Genomic DNA, 22,607 nt, shown 5'->3' on the forward strand with positions numbered 1-22,607 from the left:
TGAAGCAAAGCAAGAAGTTGGACCTAAAGCTCTGTTAGTAATGTGTGTTTACTTACTCACATTTGAGCAGTCACACCCTGGCTTGGAATGCAACTGTCTTCTGCAGTGAATGAAAACCCGAGGTTTTCCCGGGTTTTAATTGTTTTTAAATAATTGCCCTAACTGTAGCGCCCCTGTCAGGGGAATTTCCCTTTCAAAGCTCTGGCTCCAGGAGTCACAGCTTTCTTCACTTTATCTTTTCTGATGGCCAGTCTTGCCTTGATATCTAGGGCAATACCAGAACATTCAGTATGGAACACCAAAGGTATGGGGGTTCAGTTTCATTTGAAGGCAAAAGTTGTCCTTTGAATGAGTTTCCATTATCATTGCCTATCTCTCTTGGTTTAAAAAAGTCACAGTATTTTCCCTCTTTTTTTCCCCTTTATCCTCCTATTCCATACCCTTCAACCCTTTCGAGTGCACTGTTTTCTTGGGTATCATGAGAACAAGAGATGTTAGGTACTGAGCTGTCCAAAATGTTCCACTGAATACAAGTGGCGGATGGGAGGGACAGAAAGCTTCTTTCTCTAACACTGACCAAAAATATGAGATGCATTTTAAATGCATTTGGGACACTTGACTGTCTGAATAAATCAAGTTTAAGTCTGGCAGGCTGCAGGAAATGTACATTAAAGATGATTGCAGGCTTTTTTTTTTTCTTAAATTCATTATTAGAGTCTCATTCTGTGATATCTTTAGTTTTTTTTTTTTTAATTGCTTAGCAGGGAGCTTTTTCTTACAGCATACTTTTCAGTTCAAGAAATACTTACTAAGACTTAAGATCCTTGTTCTTCTGGAGCTTTTATCTTCTCAATCAAAACGCACTTAGTAAGTACCTCCTATGTGTCCAGGGACACGAAAACAAAATTGAAAGCAGTGTCCCTGCCCTTAAGGTGGTTACAATCTAACCACAGGAGACAGTATGTACATATCTCCAGTTAGATGGACGCTGCAGATCAACTGCTGTTCAAAGAGACTGCAGTGAGGGCGATGGTGATAAATACAGCTTCTTGGCTTTGGGGGAATCAGAGAAGACTCCCCAAGAGGTGGCATTTTAGTTAGGTTTTAAGGAGGATTGAGGATTCAGCAGTCAAAGAAATAGAGGGATGATATTCTAGGCAAGTACCCAACACTGAGGTGAAGCATGGCTGGGGTCCTTCCTATAAATGGTGATGCTGGATGCCCCAAAAGGAGAAGAGATTCCCTCCCCCTCCCTTTGGAGGTTCCCAGGGTAATTGTTGTTTTTTTATCTCAAAGAGAACCATGACATCAGGGAGATGATGCCCTGACATGTGAGTGAATGGGATTTAAGTGAGGCAGATCTGTGCAAAGTCACCAGCCTCACTTTTACTTCTGGAGCCATTGAGGTCCAGTGGCCAGATGTAGATCAGGATGACTGGAGATGGCCCCTTTAACAGGTCTCAGTTTGACTAGGGGAGAAGGAAGTGAGATTTAGTGCTGAAAGGAGATGGAGTAGAGAAGGAAGAGAGGTTTAGTCCTGGAAAGGACTTGAAAGATCATATAGTCCAAGGGTCCTTTACCAGTTTTGTGTCATGGATGCCTTCTCAGAATAGTATTTTTAAGTGCATGCAATAAAAATACATTGGGTTACAAAATATATTAGTTATTATAATAGTTACCAGCATATTTAGAACAAAACAAAACAAGTTCATAGACCTCCAGGTTAAGGCCCCTGGACCTTCTATTTTACAGAAGAAGAAACTGGGGGGTAGAGGGTTAAGGTGAATTTTTCATTCCTGAGGTTTTTCAACCATAGCATCAAAGAAGGTCAGGAGTTGTGGATGCTTCTGGATCATAACATCCCTTGGAATTTTCAGACAGTGGTTTGGATGATTTGCTGTAAGCACAGAGAAGTCCATTTAGGTTACGACTGGAGTTGGCCTACTTGGCTTATCAGGGAGGAAGATTTAAAAAGGCTTGAAGTTCTTTGGAAAGATCCCTAGGTCTGGCTTATGTATTGATGAAGAAAACATGCATATTGGCAGTAAGATAGTTATAGAGTGGGAGCCTGGTGTTTGGTTTTGCTTAATTGGTAAATATTTATCAAACATTTGTTGCATGCCAGATACTGCTAGGCAGTATCTGGAATACAAAATAGTGGAATACAAAATAGCAGTTCCTGCCCTCAGGGAGGTTATATTCTATTGATGGAGAATCTATTTCTTTTTGTTACTAGAGGGTGGGGTGGAGGTGATTATTAGAAAATGACATGTTTAAAAAACAAAACCAATGTATAAATAAATCATCACTCCCTCTCCTCCACCCCGAGTACAAGTTCCAGTCAACCATGGAATGGTAAATAAGGATGTTGATTCCTTTTGTGAGGTTGAATTACCTAATATAATGTTAAAAGATATTTAGTACACAAACCCACATAAGGCTGTCCATTTAGGAGCACAGGGACCCTTCTACCCCTTAACGCACCCCCACCCTTAACGAAAGCTACTGTCCTTTTCTTACTTTCCAGACCAGTTACTGGCATTGGCATATGCCTGATTTTCCCCATTGGAATTTATTTCCAGTTCTCCCTTTGCCTTGTCTTTTGTATCCACTTCTAAAGGCCTATTAGTTTTTCCTGGACAATATGTTTTGCACCATTCTCTTAGGCACCTGAGGCTGTCTACTTCAAATTTTCCTTGTTTTATAGTACAGTGTGGTAGAATAGGGAGAACTCTGATTGTAGAGTCAGAGGATCTGGATTCAAATCCTACCTCACTCAACTTCTTTGGGACTCAGTTTCCTTACCAACAACAGGAGTGGGGTTGGACTAGATGAACTTTAAGGTCTCCTCCATCTCTAAATTTGATGATCCTATTTAATCTCACAATTCCACAGACGTGCATGTGATGTGACTTTTCCCCCCCTTTTCCTTGTCTTCTGGTCAGTTGTTTGGCCTAACAGCAGTGCACAGCTCCCAGTGTTTAGTGTTTGTTTGGCGCTTTAGGCCCTGATAATGGAATTGCATTAGGAGTGAAAGAGGGCGGTCAGCTTGGTATGTGCTATGAATATTGTCATATATGGAAGAGGAGGAGCACACACACACATACACACATGTGTACATGTACATAGATACATACACGTGCAGATGTACACATACACGTGCATACATGCACACATATGCATATACACGTGTCTACATGTACACACATATATACACGTATGTATATACACATATACATACATATGTACACAATATACATACACACATACACACATACATACATATGTGCACACATATATATGATGGTCCTCCAAAATACTGCTAAGGTTGCCACATTCTGGAAAACAAGTGATAACTGATAACTCTGTGTAACTGATGACTGTGTCGTTCATCTGAATTGTTTTGAGGGCATGCTTGCAGATGACAAGAAAGCCTTGAGCGTATTATTGGCTGCGCTGGTATGAATTGCCTAATTAGGCCAATAGAAATGCAGCTACTGTGCTTCAATCCCACAGATGTAAGAACCTGAAGAATGGTAATGTTATCTTTTGGTGAAGTTTAAGTGCATATAGTGGCATAAAGAAAGCCCTTGGTCCATTTTATACAAATATATGTAATGTTGGTTTGTGCCACATGGGTCTAAATGAGATTGGCAGGAGGCATTGATAATTATCTCTGGAATCTTGCCAGCCTTTTTTTCCAGGAAGACTGGGATTCCTATCTTGAGGGAAACCGGAAAAGGGCCATGAGGCTGGGCACTCTGTTCTCTAGTCTCTGAGAAGAGTACTGGACTAGAATTATATCTGTCTCTCTCTTTAAATATTGATGGTGTAGGGGCACAATTTTGTTTAAGAAAAAAAAGTCAGTATCTGATCACTCTTATTACACCTGCAACCTTGACTCCTTCCCACCAAATGCTGGTTAGAGAAAAGATCATCACAAATAGTGAATAAAACTATTTATCCAAGCAAATAATAAACAGAAATTGGAGGAGTTCTGCAGTTTAGAACATACTGCAGAATACATAGGAATAATTGAGTTTTTTAAATGAGAGCATGATGAGATGTCACTCATGGAGAGACAGAGAGGCCTAGATCTCACCCAAGGGGAAATCCCACAAAGTCTTATCTCTAGGGAGGAAAGCGAAAAAATTAAGGATATGTTGCATACTTCAGCTACTTGTTTGTAGCTTCCAAACTTTCTCTCTTGCTCTTCAGTCTTCCCCCCTCCACCCATGCACTGGGCCTCAGTTTCCTCATTTGTAAAATGAGGGGTTTGGACTAGATGGCCTTTGAGGTCCCTTCCAAATATAATTTCTGATCCTATTCTTGAAGTCATGATCATAAATTATTTAACTCCGGTGGAAAACAGGAAAGCTTTGGTGACTATTGTGGTGTGCAGAACTGTTTGTCCATAGAGAAAATGTCACTAGACATCTGTGTCTGCTTTTTATCTAGTATTCCCCTCTTTTCTCTTGCAATCAGGTGCCTCTTCTTGCTGCTGTTAGTGCCCTGTCCCTAGCAGATATCTGATCTGCTTCTGATCTGTGACATCTATTCCCTTGTAGATTGGGTAATCAAACCAATATTTGTAGATTTTTAAGAATAAAAAGGTTCTAAGTAAGGGCCTGAACCTTTTACTGAGAGGTAAAACCTTTTACATCTTCTTACTGTAAACCAGCGCAGTTGGTAATTGTAAACGAGTTTCTCAGAACTCCTCTAATAGGATTGACTGGGTTCATATTGTAGGGACTCCCCCAATGATTAGTAAAGGATACAAAGAACCAAAGACACAAGTGCCTTTCTTTGCGGGGTGGGGGTGGGGGAAAGAGGGGGTGGTAGGAATGGGGGTGGTGAGGGGGTTGGAGGGTTGCAATTAATTTAATTGGGTAGTCAATCACCAAGCATTTGTTAAATGCCTACAGTATGCCAGGTACTATGCTAAGTGCTGGGGAAACTAAGAGAAACCCCTCCCACCAACAATCTATTCTCAATGAGCTCATGATCGAATGGGGGAATAACATGAAACAACTGCGTACAAACAGGGGGAGATACATACATATATATGTATATATATATCCACACACATGTATATACACACAGTATATAGACATACATATGTATATATGTCAAGCATATATATATATAACATATATATGCATACATACGTGTGTGTGTGTGTGTGTGTGTGTGTGTATACACACACACATATGCCAAGCATTCAAACTCTGCTTCAGAGAGCTCAACTCTGATGGGCTGGCCATGTTGTTTGAATGCAAAACGTACACTTGCCAAAAAGACTATTTTATGGAGAACTCACCCAGGGCAAGTGCTCACATGGTGGTCAGAAGAAGCAATACAAGGACACTTTCAAGGTCTCTCTTAAGAACTTTGGAATTGATTGTGTGATATGGGAGACACTGGCACAGGACCACTCAGCACAGGGTGCCCACATCAGAGAAGGTGCTGTGCTCTATGAGCAAAGCGGAATTGAAACAGCTCAAAGGAAACGCAGGATGCATACGTTTGGAGTATCCACCCCAAATGTTCACCTGGACTATTTGTGCTCTCCCAAGTTCATATTGGCCTGATCAGCCACAGTAGGACACTGAGGCATAGTGATGCCATTTTGGTCCTCTTGAAGGAAAACAACCAACCTATACATATATACGTGTGTGTGTGTGTGTGTGTGTGTGTATACGTATATATGTGTATATATCCATTCAATCCATATATATGTATATATAAAATATCTCAAAGGGAAGGCCCTCAGATTAAGGAGGGCTGGCAAAGATTACTTACAGAAAGGAAACTTTGGATAAGATTTGAAGAAATGTAGGAGTCAGAAGAAGGGAGGCAGTGGGGGTCAGCCTGTGAAAATGCCTAAAGTCTGGAGTTGGAGTGTCTTGTCATTTTCTCTCTAGAAACCTCTTCATATACTGAAAGTCCCCTCTGCCTCTGCAGCCTTTCCTTCTAATTGGCTGGTTATTCCAGGAGCCTCCGTTTCGTGTAGAACACCCAGATCAGTCAGGACTTACTCTTTTCCAGGCTGCCCTTCTGCTACTGGTAACCTTTTTCTACAGTACTCTTTTGTTGCATACCTTCCTCTCTTCTGTCCCCTCCCACCCCTTTTTTTAGAATGTAAGCTCCTGCTTTGATTAACTGCCTACTATGGGCGAAGCACTGGGGATATGAAAAGAGACAAAAGACCATCCCTGCCTTCAAAGAGCTTACACTCTAATGGGAGAGACAGAATGCAAACGAATATGTACAAAGCAAGCTCTATACAGGATAAATAGGAAATAATTAAAAGAGAGCAGTAACTGTCCATCTTTCTAATTTTATTTTTATTCCCAGGACTTAGTTGATTCTGTTTGACTCTTGTTGGGAGGAACAACAAGGAGACTGGTGTCACCGAATCATAGAGTACCTGGTGGGAGTGGGCTAGAGTGTAAGGTATAAAGTCTAAAAGGAAATAAGTTAAAAGGGAGTACATACAAAAAATGCCTGTGATAACAAGGGGTCTTTCATAAGTGCCAAATGAATGACTGGGGAAACTCAAAGGAAAGAGCACTTTGAGTATTAGTTGCCATTAAATAGGTGGGATGTTATCTGGGCTAAAGGATGGAGGAGGATTTTGGCAGGTGGAGAAAGTAAGTGAAGGCATTCTGAAAAGGAGAGCTGGATGGTTAGCACAGTGTCTTGGACATAATAGACCTTAATAAATGCTTATTGGATTGGATGGAGGTGGGATAAAGTCAAGATATCTGAGATGAAGTGTTGAATCATAACATGTTATGGGCCCCTGGAGAGCTCAACCATTTTCCTGGCTTTAACTGTAACCTTTATACTCAGAACTTCCAAATATGTATTCCTCTTTGCCTTTCAGACATGTCCACTTGACTGTCCCATCACTTCCTGTGTCTCCTATGTTCCCACATCAGCTAATCCACTCCTCAGTTTTCTTATCTCTTTCAGTGTTCATTTTCTCAATTATTCACACTAATCCTTGGAGTAATTTTTGGACACCTTGTCTACCTTTTCTATTCAGTGAACAGATTCTTTTAATTTGTTCTGTCTGTCTCCATGTCTTTCTGCATGTCTGTCTCTTGCCTAAGCATTCTTTTATTTCTACCTCCACAGAGACCACCCAAGTCCAGGCTTTCTTTTCCTTACTCCTCAACCGCTGTGACAGCTTCCTGTTAGCAGTTCTTTCTGATTCCCCCTTTCAGTCCATGCATGCGTACTTAATCTTCTTTAAACACCTCTTTCATCAAATCATTCTTGCTCAAGCTCCAGTTTAGCTTTTAAAACCCCCTGTAATCTACTCCAGTCAATGGATCTGATGTTATTTTCCTCTGCACTGCAAGATGAATTCCCCATTTCAGTCGAGATGTCTGCTTAATGGCCTCTGTATGCACCATACTCAATCCTTCCTACCTGTATGACCTTTGCTTCGGGTTTTATTCTTAGGAGAATGTTTCTCTACATATTCAGGTTGTAACATCCTCTGATTCAAGTCTTACACCCTCTATGAAGCCTGCCTTGACTATTCCATTTTATAGTGATCTTCCATTGCCTTCTTGAGCTTAGAGGGAACCAGGTGGTACAGTGGATAGCGTGCTGAGCCTGGGGTCAAGAAGGCAGGAGTTCCTATTTGGCCTCACTCTTACTATCTATGTGACCCTGGGCAAGTGACTTAACACTTGTCCACCTCACTTTCTTCATTGGTAAAATAGAAATAATAATAACAGGGTTGTTTTGAGGCTCAAATGAGATAATATTTGGAAAGCATTTCTCGATCAACAAGCATTTATTAAGTGCTTAATATGTGACGGGCATTGGCACAGATGATAGACCAAAATCAAATGATCCCTGTTCATAAGAAGTTTATATTCTATTGGAAGAGATAACTATTGATCGATTAATTTGATACATGTAAAAATTGTGTGTATACATTTTTGTGTATGTATATTTTTATATGTATTATATGTGTGTGTTTGTGTGTGCGCACGTGCGTGCATGCATATAGAAAGCTGTGTGCACATGTAGTTTGTGTACACCCACAGAATGAATACAAGGTGACTTATGGAGGAAGAGCACTAGCAGTTGAAGGGCTGGGGGCTGGGTCAGGAAGGGCTTCATTTAAAAGGTGGTGCTTGAGTTGAGTCTTGAAGAAAGTAAGGGATTCTGTATGTGGAGATTGGGATGGAAAGGTTCATTCTAGTGCAAAGATTCAGAGATGAGAGATGGAGTCCCAGGTATGAGAAAAAGTAAGAAGGCCAGTTTGACTGGACTATGGAGGATGGGGAAGGGAGTAACATATGATAAATCTGGAGAGGTTGGTAGAAGTTAAGCCAGCCACAGCAGCTGGTATTATATCGTAAGGTATAGTAGAAAGATCATTGTCTCTGAAGTCAGTAGACCTGGGTTCAAATCCCACTTCTGCTCATTTATTGGTTGCGACCTTGGGTCACTTAACCTCCCTCTGACCCAGTTTTCTCATCTGTTAAAATGAGGGCATTGAAATAGACCTGACATCCCTTCCAGATGTAGCCAACAGTAAGCCGCTGGAGTCCATTGAACAAAGATGCTGTCAGACCTGTGCATTTTGACAGATGTCTAGAGAGACTTGAGGCAGGGAGATTCAAATTTAGAATACATTTGCACAGAGTTATATGTGGGCTTTGGCTTCTAAAAGAAGAAGGTGGGTTTTATTGGATTCAAGGAGAAGAGAGCAGCTTACCTGTACAAGTTATATAGTCAAAGTGATGTCATGCTTTTTTGATTTGTAACGTGTTCTTCGTGTTGGCGTTATTCGTGCTATGCTTTGCTATAAAATGCAGTTTGGATGGCCCCTTATCTCCAGAGGTAAGACTCACCTATATTTTAAAATGTAGTATAGGGCTTAATGTTTTATTAAGCTTAGATGATGTAAGCCAGATAATAACTATCCTTAAAATCTAGAAATGCCTAACTATGCTGTCACTGACTTTTTAATCTATCTTGTTAATAATAGATGTTTTGGATTGGGTAGGGGATGCTGAGTTGCATTTAAGCACAAATAGATGATTTTGTTTTTACTACAGTTGGGGCCACTGCTTTCACCAATGCCCATCTAGGCACTTTGTCCCATTAGGGATCGAGCTGTCTGTACTTGCCCAGGCTGTGCAGGTGCTCTTTATTTTAATGTGCATCACATCTATTTGCTCAGGGAAATTGGCCTTTGAAAGTGTTTTTCGTTGAAACTTGAAGAGCCAGGTGCCTCCAGCAAGAACGAGGACAGGCTCTGGTTTTAGTAGGCTTCATTGGAAATTTGCTAAACACAATTTGTTAACATGAAGATGGGCTATGTCCCGGCCAAGTGCAGTAGATTATTAGGTTATTCAAGCTGTTCCATGAGCTGCCTTTTGAATGTTTCAGTACAGAGTAAGCCTGAGTATAGCCCTAGTATTATTGCTGTACACCTGACTTGGAGCATCTCCCTTTCAGGAGATGTCTTTATTCTTTTGCAGATTAGCATGGTTTGTGGCCTAGTATTTGGCATCTGCTTCTTCTGACTCAAACTGTAGTCAACTGATCATAACTTAAGAAGCCAATGATGTTAACAAGCCATTAGAAAAGAACTTCTCCTAGAATGTAAGCTCTTTAAAGGGGCGGAGGGCAGGGAAGAGACTAATGCATAATAAATCTGGAAAGGTTGGTAGAGGGAGGGACTGCTTCACTTTGGGGTCTGTATCCACAGATCTTAGCACATGCCTGACAGGCAGTCATTATACATTTGTTAAGCATCTACTAAGTGCTAGGCACTGTACTAAGTAGTGGGGATACAAAAAGAAGCAAAAGATAGTCTCTCTCCTGAAAGAGCTCAAATTTAATGCGGGAGACAACAAGGAGATATGCACAAACAAGCTATATACAGGACACATAGTAAACATTTAATAAATGCTATTTTGGGAATAGCCCCCCTGAAACTAGTCAAGGAAGAAGATCTCATAATGGCTGTCTCAGGAGATGATTTTAATACAAAAGTGATGCTATGATATACTACATAGACTTGGTCATTCACTCAGCGACTATTAAATGCTTCCCCTCTGCCAACTGCTTTTTAGTGAAAATTTAAAGTACTACAAAAAAGTTAGCCATTTGTTACTGACTCACCATCAAAAAGATACATGTTTTGAGTATTTTTCCAATAATATGTCCATGGTTTTCGCTGAGTCATCCACACCATTGTGGTCAATACCTCCTTATAACCATTGGCACATAATTGTGAGCCTGTTGACTGATGGTGAAACGAATTTCATTTTCTCCAAAACCAACTGACTCATTTAGGGATTCAAGCTCTGAACTACGGCCTTGTTATCATTAACTCTGTGCTTAGCCCAAACCCACCACCCTTGGCAACGTCTTGAGTTGGAATTCAGTAAGTCATGTTTTTCTATAGGAAACTTGTTTTCCATATGTGTGAATTGGTTATTTTAACAAGACAAAATACCCTTTCCCACGGCCCCTTAACTATTAGTATGGCTAGCTGAATGCATTTCAGGGGTCAAGGCTTAGGAATCTGACCTATGGGTTTTAAGCAAGTTGTCTTGTGGTGGGAAGAACAGGGTAATTTCTCTAGTTGTGTACTCTCTTCTAGAAACACCTGTTGAACATTTTCTTTTTGAATCCCAAAGCATATTCTTTTTCTTTTTTGGGGTGGGGGAGACTCCCCTTTTGCCAAGATTAGAGTACTGCAGCCACTCATAGGTATGATCCTACTCCGGATTTGCACACAAGGTTTGGCCTGTTTCATTTTGACCTGGGCCTATTTGCCTTTTGTTCCAAGGGATCCACCATAATGGTATTGAATTTAGTGTGGATGTTCAATCAGCCTGACATACTGTAGCTCAGAACTCCTGAGCCCAAGTGCCCCACCACTCTCAGCTTCCCTAATAGCAGTGACGATAGGTATGTGCCACCATTCCTGGCCCATAGCATACTCTTAACAGGTCTATACAATGACATGGATGTAGTTGACGTTTATATTTTTAGAAATGCTTCCTTTTCTCCAAAGTATGAGAGAGATGTTTTGCTTTTGGTAGCAAATTATTAAATGTGTTACTAGGTTCTAGAGCAGCCACGGGCAGAAATGGAGAAGGTAATAAGCATTACATGGAGAAGGGATCCATAAGCTTCACCAGACTTCCCAGAGGGGGCCAACACACAAAGAAAGGAGACGAATCCTTGCCCTTGACTGTACTCCATCACATACCAGCACCAGTCAGATTTGGGAAGAGTAGTTTAATGTTACTTGTTCTGTGCCTTAAGACTCACCACCCCTCATTACACTTATTTACAGCATTTACATTTCAGTCCACTTTATTACTTTTGCATGTGTGTGTCTCTACTGCAATACAGGTGTTTCCTTTGTTTTTATGCTAAGAAGCAGGCCAGTACATGACAGAGTGAACAGGGATGTTCTATGTGCAGTAAATATACCACAGACAGATATTTTTGTTTCTGAAGCCCTGGGGGCATGCGGGTCTGTACTGACCTGCATTGAAGACTTACCTATCATTTTCCTTCTCAAGTTGTATTGTTTCTTTGTCTGTCTCATTTTTCAGGTTCTTATTGACACACAGGAAACTTGGAATGCCTTAATTAACTTTAGGTGTGGTTTGTAGAAACTCTAAGTTTACTTAATCTAAGAAAGTGAAAGCTTAGATTTCCCTGAAAGTATTATTTTCTTCCTAAATATTTCGATTTAAAAAGGAAGTAAGTTGGAATTCAGTGCGGAGATCCCTGTGAATGACATAAATCTTTAAAACCCGTTTAAAAAGGTTCCAGTGTCTTTGCTCCCTGACCCACCATCTACTCCTCACCCCATCAGCGATCTAGAGCTGGAAGTGACCTTAGGCTATCTAGCTTAACTCTCCTCAGTTTATAGTTGAGGAAACTGAGGCCCAGAGAGGTTAAGTGATTTGCCCAGGGCTACAAAGAGTCGGGAAGAGTTCAAACCTAGGTTCTGTGACCCACAACCAGTGATCTTCCCATTGTACGTCACTTCTTCTTATCATTAGAGCCTAATGGGGATAGATTAATTTTGTTCATAAGGGCAAGATGAAAGAGTTAAAGGAAACTTAAAGCCTAGCCCAGGGGTGGGGAACCTGTGTCCTCGAGGCCACATGTGGCCCTCTAGGTCCTCAAGTGAGACCCTTTGACTGAATCCAAACTTCACAGAACAAATCCCTTTAATTAAAAGGGTTTATTCTGTAAAACTTAGACTCAGTCAAAAGGCAGTACCTAAGGACCTAGAAGGCCACATGTGGCCTCAAGGCCAAGGACTCCCCACCTCTGGGCCTACCAGAGAATGTTTTTAGACCCAATCTCTAGCTTGGGGTCAGAGTGAAACCAGGATAGGAATTCAGCTATATAACATATTGTTTTGGATTTTGCTATCTTATAAACCTGGAAGGCACCTCAGATATCATATAGGCTAGCCTCACTTTGTTTGAAGCCCAGAATGTGCTAATTGAGTTGTCCCAGGACTCAATCAGTTCTAGGTATTTGCTGGTTTTATTCGGGTGGGGGATGGTTTTTGTCTTTTTGCTGATACCTCATTTATAATTTTAACACGAAAACAAAGTAGGAAGGGACATCAGAGATGGTTTAATTCAAGTCAGACCTGAACAATAACCTCCTTTACAACAGCCCAAGAAGCGCTTGTCCAGATTTTCCTTGTAATCTTCTAGTGAGGCTGTTCCACTACCTCCTGAGGCAGCTAATTTTACTTTTGGACAGGTTTTGCAGGAAGTTTTTCCATATGTCATATGCACAAATGGCTCTCTGACTTTTACACCATTGTTCTTAGCTCTTCCCTTTGTTACTGATCCTAACAAGCGCGATCTCTCTTCTCTCATGTCCTCTTTAAGCTTCCTCTTCTGCAAGTTAAACATTCTCAGTTCCCTTGATCTTTCCTTGAAGGGCCCAGCCTTTAGCCTTTTTACCATCTTCTTCATCCTCCTCAGAACACATTGCACGTTATCGGTGTCTTTTTGAAAACAGGACATTCAGATGACCAGGCAAAGGTCCACTATGATTACCTCATGTTCAGTATACAGTGCCTCTTATTTCAGACTAAGAACATGTTAGCATGTGGGGGGTTGTCACATTACACTTGCTGAGCTTGGAGTTCACTAAAACTATGTGTTTTTCAGACGTACTGTTGTCTAGTCACACCTCTTTCATCTTGTACTTGTGAAGTTAGGTTTTTTATTTTGGAATGCAAATATAAACTTGAGATTTAATGGATATGTAGCATAATAGAAGCTGTAGCTGTAGCAGCAGCCATACCCCAGGAAAACTGTCTCGGCTAAACCAAGTTGAGGGTAACCAACAGACTCCAAATCTGTAGGTGAGTTAGGAGGATGTCTACACCAAACATGTGAAGACATCCCCAGGTAGAATGGGTGGATGAGAATGATTTGTTCCAGTGGCCAGAAAGGCGGCTGGAACAGGCACTGTGGAGTTCTTAGAGCTTGGTCAGATGTCGAAGACACCAAAGTCATCCGCTGCATCCCGGGCCATCGCCAGTCATCTTGACTTTTGTCCTGCCACTGGACTTTGATGACTCTAGAAGAGAGAGTGAGGCTGATGACCTCGTGCAACTCTGCCTCATTTAAATCCAATTCATACGCAAGTCAAGATACTTGATTCAGGCTGTCATTCTAGTTTAAGGTTTCTTAACTTTTTTGTGTGTCACGGACACCACTCCATTGTCAATTTGATGAAACCTGTGGAGCCCTTCTCAGAATAATGTTTTTAAATGCATGAATGAAATACATACTATTACAAAAGTATTTATGTGCCTGTATAAAACATGCACACACGTACACACACACAATTGAAATAAAAAAACAAAACAAAAAACTAAGAGTTCACAGACTCCAGGTAATGGACAGCTATTTCTAGCTGGTCACAGTCTTTTTGTCTTCACTCAACTGTTCAATGTGCTAACTGCCCCTCCCAGCCTTCTATACCTCAATCATAATAATTAAAATATTGGTCATCACAGGGCCAACAACAGATCCCAGGAGCACTCCCTTGGAGAACGCCTTCTAACTCAGCATGGAGCTATTAGTGACTGTCTCTAAGAAGTTTGTTATGTTTTTGGGTGCATATTTGAAAATATGAAATAGTAAAAGTCATTGTAAGTATTATTGCTTGTGTATTTCTTGTCTTGCAAGTAGCTCTTCATTCACCAATCATTTATTGAACTCCTTTTTTATGCAAGGCAATGTACTAGGAACTGGGGTCACAACGACGAAACATAGCCCCTGCCTTCAAAGAGCTTCCTTTCTACTGGAATGCAGTTCTAGGTTTCCTTAAGGATTAGGTAGATAGGAAGGTATGCTTGCTTACTTCATAGATGGGGGAAATAAACCATAAGGAAAATGATTTGGTCTGAGTCAGGATGAGAAGCTGGTAGCTGAGCCAAGCATAGGATCCAGATTTCTTGAATTTCCACTCTAGCCATACTGAAGACACAGTGTTCACTTCTCTACAATGGATCTTTTGATATTTTCCAAGTTATACCCTATTGTCACACTTTGCTAATTGTTACCATTTGTATGTCAGTTGATTGGGAGGTCAAACTTTATACTGATATCCATTGAACCATTAAAAAAAAACAGTTTTCTAAATACCTCATCAATCAAGAAAGCATGAAAAAACAGAATTTCAAATACTTTGCCTGATACTGGAGCTAATGTCCACAGTCAGCCAGAGTTGATAATGAAGCTTTGAAAGACTTACGCCTCCCTTTCTGGCTGTTGGTGAAGAACCCAGTGGAGTCTCAATTGCCCATGGATGCTGTGCTTCCGTGAGGCACAGTTCAAGTGGAAACACCTGAGCATTTTGTTCTTTTTTTTCATCACTTCTACCATTGTGGCTCTTGTGATGTCTTTTCAGGTAGAGGAGAAACAAGTCTTTTCTTAAAGAGGTTCAAGCCATACAGAAGGGTGCAAAAAGTAAAAAAGCGCAACCACTTTGGCAGCCACAGCTTCCTGGTTGAAGTTTCAGCTGGGATGCATTACTTAGAAATTCAGAAACTTCTTGGGAGGGCCAAACTTCATCTGATTTTTATTTTTTATTTTTTTGGTTATTTGAGTCCTTGAGCTGTTTGTAGTATCTCTACTATTTTTACTTCCTTGAGTTAAATTATCCCGGCCGGAGAACATCTTGCAGATCTGCTGTTTTGAAGTATATTTCAAGTTATGTGTGGTTCACTAATGCAGTGCTAGAAAAAAAACTATACAAACAATAAACCAGCTTGGAAGATGGCGTCCAACAAGGAATTGTCCCTTTTTAGAGGATACCTCCCCAGAAGTTGAATATTGGCTAATTTCTGAAGTCCAGTATAGTTCAGGTCACAGAAACCATTGATGATAAGAGGAATACTAGCTGACATTTGTGGGCAAATCATGTAACTCCTGTTTGCCTCAGTTCCTCATCTGTAAAGTGGGAACACACTGGAGAAGGAAATGGCAAACCACTCCAGTATCTTTGCCGAGAAAACCTCATGGACTTGTCAGTGGAGTCACATTGATTCGGACACGACCAAATGACAGAAAAGCAATGATTGTTCTGAGGAAAGAGGAAACCTTTCTGGTTTTTGCTCACTGTCATGCCACTACTAAGAAATTTTAACCTTAAATCTGTTGTTTATGATTTTGTTAGCCATTCAAGACTAGATCTGTTTCTTTAAGCATGTGAGCTTCAGTTCAGTTTCCATTTACTGTAGCCTCTTCTACAGTATTTAAAAGAGCATCTCCCCTCACTGTACTGTAGTTGGGTTAACTTCTTATAGAGAAGCAAGATTAAAGTTTTTCTATAATGGTTTATTTTTTTTGTTTGTTTGTTTGTTGGTTTGTTTTTTTGGTCTTGATCTGGAAATTCTATCCCCAGAATGTTGGGAGGCCCTGAATCCAAGGATGAATGAATAAGTTTGATAATTATCAATTATCTTGCTTTTGCCCCAATGTGGTTAGATATAGTCTTGTCTCACAGGCACAGTTGTGTTAGGTACCCTGGGAATATTGACACCTCACTTTTTGCATTCTTGATTGGAGAAGTGTTCTGTGTGCCCAGATCTCTTTGACTTTGGGATTCATATTAGAAATATTAAAATAGTCAATGGTTATGTAATTTTGGTTGTGTGGGTGTGAGGGGAAGGAGCAGTGAAGATAGCAGCGAGCTAAGTGTATATAAGCAATTTCTGAATTTCTGGTATGGGGATTATTTGTATTTTGGGGGAGATACTATGGCAGAAAGTACTTCAACATCTGGTTTTGTGGCCATGGCTATACTTTCTGTTTACTTGGGAAAATAACTAGAAAGAAATGGAGTAACATAAAACCAACTGGAACACCAGAAACCTTGCCCCAGGAAACAGTAAGAATACATTCATTTATGTTCCGTATCTTTGTTGATTTGGAATATTTCTGTACCTTATCAGAAGCATTCTGAATAGCTGTGATCATTGTATGGCACTGTAGAGGAAGGTGTAGGCGGTTGGAGTGAAAGCTACCTCTCCTAGGACATGCCCTAGAAGGACATTGTTCTTAATCCAAATACAGATTTGGTTTCTTGGCTGTTGCCTATTAGAGAAAAATCTCGGTAAACCGAGATGAAGTTAATGGGTTATAAAAATTCAAACATAGTAAAATTGCAAGGAATTAGCCTTTACTTCCTATAAGGGAGTATCAGGTTCAGCCAACATCCTCACCTGTTCACAGCTGTAATCAAGAAAGGTCTTACTTTGATATATAATGAGCCTTGAAACTATAAATGTCAGTGAAGTCACAGCTAATTAATTTCATAATTGTTCTTACCTGTGTGATCTGTCCAAGGGTGAGCTTTTTAGGTAAGATATAAGATAGTAGGTTGTTGCTTTGTTTTTACATCCAATAGTTGACATGAAAAGATTGGTTATACTGCATTCATGTGGGGGTTAAACTGTCTTTGGCCTCAAAAAAGCTAGAGAAGATAGGATTCTATAGTCAACTCAGCAGTGCTACTTTTAGAAGGTCAAAAAAGGAATTAATTAAATTTACTTTTAAAAGGTAAACTGAACATTACCATAATAAAAACAAAGTGTGTGTAGAAAATAAAGATTACTGTTGCCCAGCCAGTTCACTCTTAGCAATTAAGTATTATAAGTTAGCAGGTATTGAATACCACTTTGACCTTTCCTTGGTACTCACTGGAATCACACCCGGCTCAATTCATCTTTTGTCTCTTGTCTTCCACAATGATAATCAGGTTCTGTGAAGTTTTCGGGTCTCACTGAGTTCTTCTCTATCTTCAAAACAAGCTTCTTGACCACTTTTTACGTTGTAGGCATGCAGTGTCACTGTATTTGCTCAGAGACATTCCTAATGTTCTTTCTGAGTAAATGATACAATATTCTTTTGTAACCTGCGTTCTCAACCGAAGTAGGCATTTTACAAGCAAAACATAAATTTATCATGGCATACGATCACTTAACACAATGCCTGACACATAGTAAGTGATTAATAAGTTTCTTGACTGACTGATCCAATAGGTACCATACTAAGTTAGAGCTCAAGCCATTTTAGCATTGCGTACCCAACATATAGCATGGTCGGTTAGAGCGTAAGCTATTTTTTTCATAGCTACAAGTTGTATATAAAATAAAATATATGTTTTATATATAAATAAAATATATAAGTTGTACATAAAATAAAAAGTGTACGGGTTAGAGTCCACAACCACCCTCCCATGTAGGAAAGAAAAGCAGCATTATGTACTTTTTCCAGATGGAGAAGAAAATTGAGGCTTAAAGAGTTGAAATGATTTTTCCACAGTCATTCACACACCTCGGATATCCCAGCTGGAAGGCAGGCTTGCTCATTTCAAGTCTAGCCAATGTTCACTTTTTTGTTACATCAAACTTATTTTGAGATAAACAAAATTAAAACTCAATAATCAAGGGAAATGCCCTGATTGGAATAAATCTTGTTTTCCTTTTCTTAAATTAGCTTCTACTCTGAATAATTGAGCTCCTTAATATACATATCCAGTTACTTCTATTTATTTTTACTTACGCATATAGATTGCTATGGATTGCTAAGGGAAGAGTCTCAATATCAGAGATAATCCTGTTCATTCCAAGCGTGGAGGGGGTCACAGGGAGCTTATGGGAGGTGAGGGGAAGAGTTGGCAAAGCTTTCTTCTTCCGTTATCTCTTTACAATGTGGCTTGATTATATGGTTCTAAATATTATGATTTTCCATAACAACTGATATGTTTGAGCAATAATGAAATAAAACACACCCAAAAGGCAAATATCACTGAATTTTGAGTTTTATCTCCGCCTTTGCAGGCCACGCTTTGGCATAGAGAATCAAGAATTGACTTTACTTGTGTGACTGTCAGAGGCTTCTAAAAATAGAAAACAATGCTCTAAAGTCTTAAAAATTCAAAGGGATTCAATGAGACAGATGTCTAGAGGGAGTCATTTACTTCTATTTGTTGTTGCCACATTGGTTTGTCAAATATCTAAGTTGGGCAGGAGGAGTACTCTCAGTTAAAAAACATTCAGTCAAAAGTTTTCTATGGAGTGGTGGGAAAATAGATAAGGCTTTGACATTCAGGTACAAGATGTGAAACAGGATCCCAAGGCTGTGTGCCTCCTCTGTGGGTAATAGAAGAATAGACTTTAAAGAACATCTGATAGGCTGAGGCTTAGCTATGTCATCGTTCTATGCACTTCACATACCAGACAATTGAAGGTTGAAGAAGTGGAGTCTAGATACTAGTTTCCAGTTAGTTAAGGGGCAGATCTGTTGTCTGGTTGTAGCCTAGTTAGTTATCTGATGTCAGCCTTATATTTGAGGGAATAAGAAAAACTCCAGGTATTTCACATTCGTACATTTACGGTGACTTCCTCCTAATTTTCCTGTAAGCTAGCCTTTTATTTTTTGTTTGCTTATTAATAACCAATTTGAAACTGGATTTCAATAAAGGGTAAGAATGCCAGAGAGCTGTTTGAAAAAAAAAACAAACACAACTACTCACATTTTTGCTTATCATTTAACTTGAGTTTCACTTTGTGTGGAAATGACCTGCTTTAATCTTGAGACTGGAAAGTAACTGAACATCAAAGGGTTGATATCACCATCTTTTGTTAGCTCGTTTTGTCGCTGGCCACTCAAGTGGGAAACCATATCAGGTGATTTGTCCAGAGGTGTATAATTTATAAACTACACAGAGCCCTTTTCCTGAGTCATGTAAGTTTTACTAAAGAAGTTTGTGTGGGTGATATTGCAGGCCCCCGCATATGTCATTCCACTGGGTTGGAAATTATGTATGATTACAGGGATGTGATGATTTGTTGTGTCCTTCAGTCGAGTATGCTTCCCAAGGGTGAGCGCTAAGACCTTGCAAGTGCATCATGACCCTGGAGCCATTAAACTGTCCCGAGTGCCAATTTTGTACCATGCATTGTACCAACATATCTACTATGCCTGACAAGGTATACAGCAAAGAGAAGGGTGTGTGTGTGTGTGTGTGTGTGTGTGTGTGTGTGTTTTCAAGTCTTTTCTGAGGCCAAATTTGGTCGTTATACTTAACACAACATTCAGATTCAGTTTCATTTTCCCTTGTTTTTCTTTACATTGTTGTAGTCATTGCGCATATTGTTTTCCTGGTTCTGCTTTTTAAACTGCATTTGTTAGCTGGTATAAGTCTTCCCACGCTTTTCTGAGTTCTTCCTTTCCATTGTTATTATGAGGCAGAAATATTCCATTATGTTCATGTGCCACAATTTGTCTTGCCATTACTCAGTGAATGGGGAATGCAAGATTGGGAATGTGGTTGGTTTTAATTCACTAGTTTTCAGACTTAGCTGACTCGTGTAAATTGTAGCCAAATTGATTTTTTTCCTCCAAAAAATTTTAAAGGTATTTCCATTTTGGTGTAAAACTGACCCTGTATCTTTAGCTAAAGAACTATAAGGATTAAGTCATTTCCTCTCATTTAGTAAAATTTTATGTTTTAAAATAACACTATATACTATTAAAATTAACCAGACCCTTTAAAAGTAAGCACTTACAAAATGCTTATTGGTTTTGTACCTCTATGATGCATAAAGTTCACGCTGATTTTTTTGTTGGTTGGTTTGTTTTTTTAAAAAGAGGCTGTGCAGTACCATTATAAAGGCATTGAACAAGATAGTAATTTGGAAACTTTGATTCTTTTGTCTGTCATTAACTAACCTATGTGATTTTGGGCAAAACAGCGCCCCTCCTTATAACTTGGTTTTTTCTTCTACAAAATCGTTGTCGTTGGGTTATTTCTGACCCTTCGTGACCCCATTTGGAGTTTTCTTGGCAGAGATGCTGGAGTGGTTTGCCATTTCCTTTTCCATTCTACAAAATTAGGCAGTTGGAATTGATCTTCTCCAAGGTTACTTCAAACTGATTCTAATCACATCTGATAATGTAGGTATAAGAGAAACCTGTATTGTTTCTATTACCAATTAGTTAATCCATATGCTTGTTCTGAACTAATCAAAAAATTTATCATGTGACATTTCTTGTCATAGGAAAATTTCTTTAACTCCAGACTCAATTCCTCGTCTGTCATAGAAGTTAGAGCATATAACTCTCTAAGGGTTTCTGCTAAAGTTACACTTTATAATTCTCCTTTGACATCTATTTTTCTTGGAAAGAATTATATAAGTGACGGGCTACTTAGGAAGATAATACAAGACTTTTTATAGATTCCTTCCACGTTGGTGATAAGCTTATAAGACCCAGTGCTATTGAGGACATATTTATTTTGTACGTACAATATTTTGCCTTGTTTAAGTCAAGTGATTCTTGGTCAAAACTTATTTCAACGAGTATATTTGGAGACCATCCAACACATCTTGTCTAACAAGAAGATTCCTAAGTCATCCTAGTCAGGTTATGTGTTGCAAGAAATACATGAGTTGTAATATTCTTGTACAACAAGGAAAACGGACAGTTCCTTGGGATTTTTTTTTCTTCTTCTTAAGGACTGTTATAGGAGTTAGACCTAGAAATAATTTGAGAGATTATCTACTCCACCCCCACCCCCAACCTTTATTTTTCAGTTGAGGAAAGAGGGCCAAATAATCACATTTCACATTTATATTGTTAACTGGACGGAACCAGCCTCTAACCTGTAGGTCGCCAGAGCTGAACATAGAGACAGGAGTGTAAGGAATCAAACAGAAGTTTAATTTCAAAGTGAGGAAAATGACTTGCAAGCAAGAAGGCTGATTAGATAAATGTGCCAGAACCCCACCCCTAGTGGGGGGGACCCGAGACAGCATGGGGAGATCTTAATACTTATACCAATGGCTCCACAGTGAGCTGTAGCCCCGACAGTGAGGGGTATTAGTAACAGTGGGACAAGTTTGATTCATAGCAGGACTTCATGACCAGAACATGGGTGCTTATCTGAGCTCAGAACACCTGGTGCTGGTTAAAGCACTACAGTAATTATATGATTTTGCTGGGGCTGAGGTTATCCAGAGGGTGAGAGCAAAGGATTGTTGTTATGCCCAGCTCAGTGCACAGCTTGCTTCCTGGGCCTTAGCTCCTAATATCTTGATAATACTGTGCTTGCTTTGAAGTTTGTAAAGTACTTTCTTCACAAACACGAGAGGAGGGTTTGGGAAGCAAAGTGTCTTTTTTCTGCTTATAACACTAGTCGGTGACTCAAGTAGGATTTGAAATCAGGTCTTTTGACTCCAAGGACAGATCCCTATTCACTGTGCTGCTCTGTCTTGTGCTAGAGTTAAAATTCCCCTTAAGTTAATAATATTAACTTAAATAATGCTGCTTTATAAGCAGCTGGTGCTGGGAATATGCTTGTTGTTATTACCTCTGGGAGGCTTATACTTTGCTTTTTCAGATTTTACCAAGATTCTACCTTCTACAAGAAACCTTTCTTGATCTCTCTGAATGCCAGTGCCTTCCCTCTGTGATCATCTCTGATTTATGAAATATATATCTTGTTTGTATATAACTGCCTGTTATCTCCCCCATTAGATGGCAAGTTCCTTGAGAACAGGGTCTTTTGCCTTTCTTTGTATCACATTGTAGGTACTTAATAAATTCTTGGTGACTTGTTCCTTACTATCGATGTCTTATTTAGCATGAGATTGTGGGAGAGGGAAAGAGTTACTGATTGGGGTTAGGGGACCTGGATTCAAATCCTCTCCTTAATAAGGATAATAATAATAGTTAGCAATGACGTAGAGTAGATTTGCAAAATCCTTTCCAAATATTATTATAATATAATTATAATAATATTATTTGATCTCTACAGCCACCCTGGGAAGTAGGTGCTATTATTATTCGCATTTTACATCCGAGGAAGCTGAAGCAGCAGGTTAAGTGACCTGCCCAGGGTAACACAACCAGTAAGTGTGAGAAGGTGGATTTGAACTCAGGTCCTCCTGACCCTGGGTCCAGTGCTTTTTCCACTGTACTACCTAGCTGCCTCTGCCATTTACTACCTAGAGATGACCCTTGGACAGGTCTCCTAATCTCCCTGACCCC

The 22,607-nt window shown here is 39.7% G+C and overlaps 1 protein-coding gene across 1 annotated transcript in view; it reads left to right on the forward strand.

The window, feature by feature from the left end:
* Nucleotides 1-22,607, forward strand: part of CNKSR3 (CNKSR family member 3) — a 113,954-nt gene that overhangs the window by 28,961 nt on the left and 62,386 nt on the right. The window lies entirely within an intron of this gene.

The sequence above is a fragment of the Trichosurus vulpecula genome, chromosome 7 (assembly GCF_011100635.1).
Source record: "Trichosurus vulpecula isolate mTriVul1 chromosome 7, mTriVul1.pri, whole genome shotgun sequence".
Lineage (NCBI taxonomy): Eukaryota > Metazoa > Chordata > Mammalia > Diprotodontia > Phalangeridae > Trichosurus > Trichosurus vulpecula.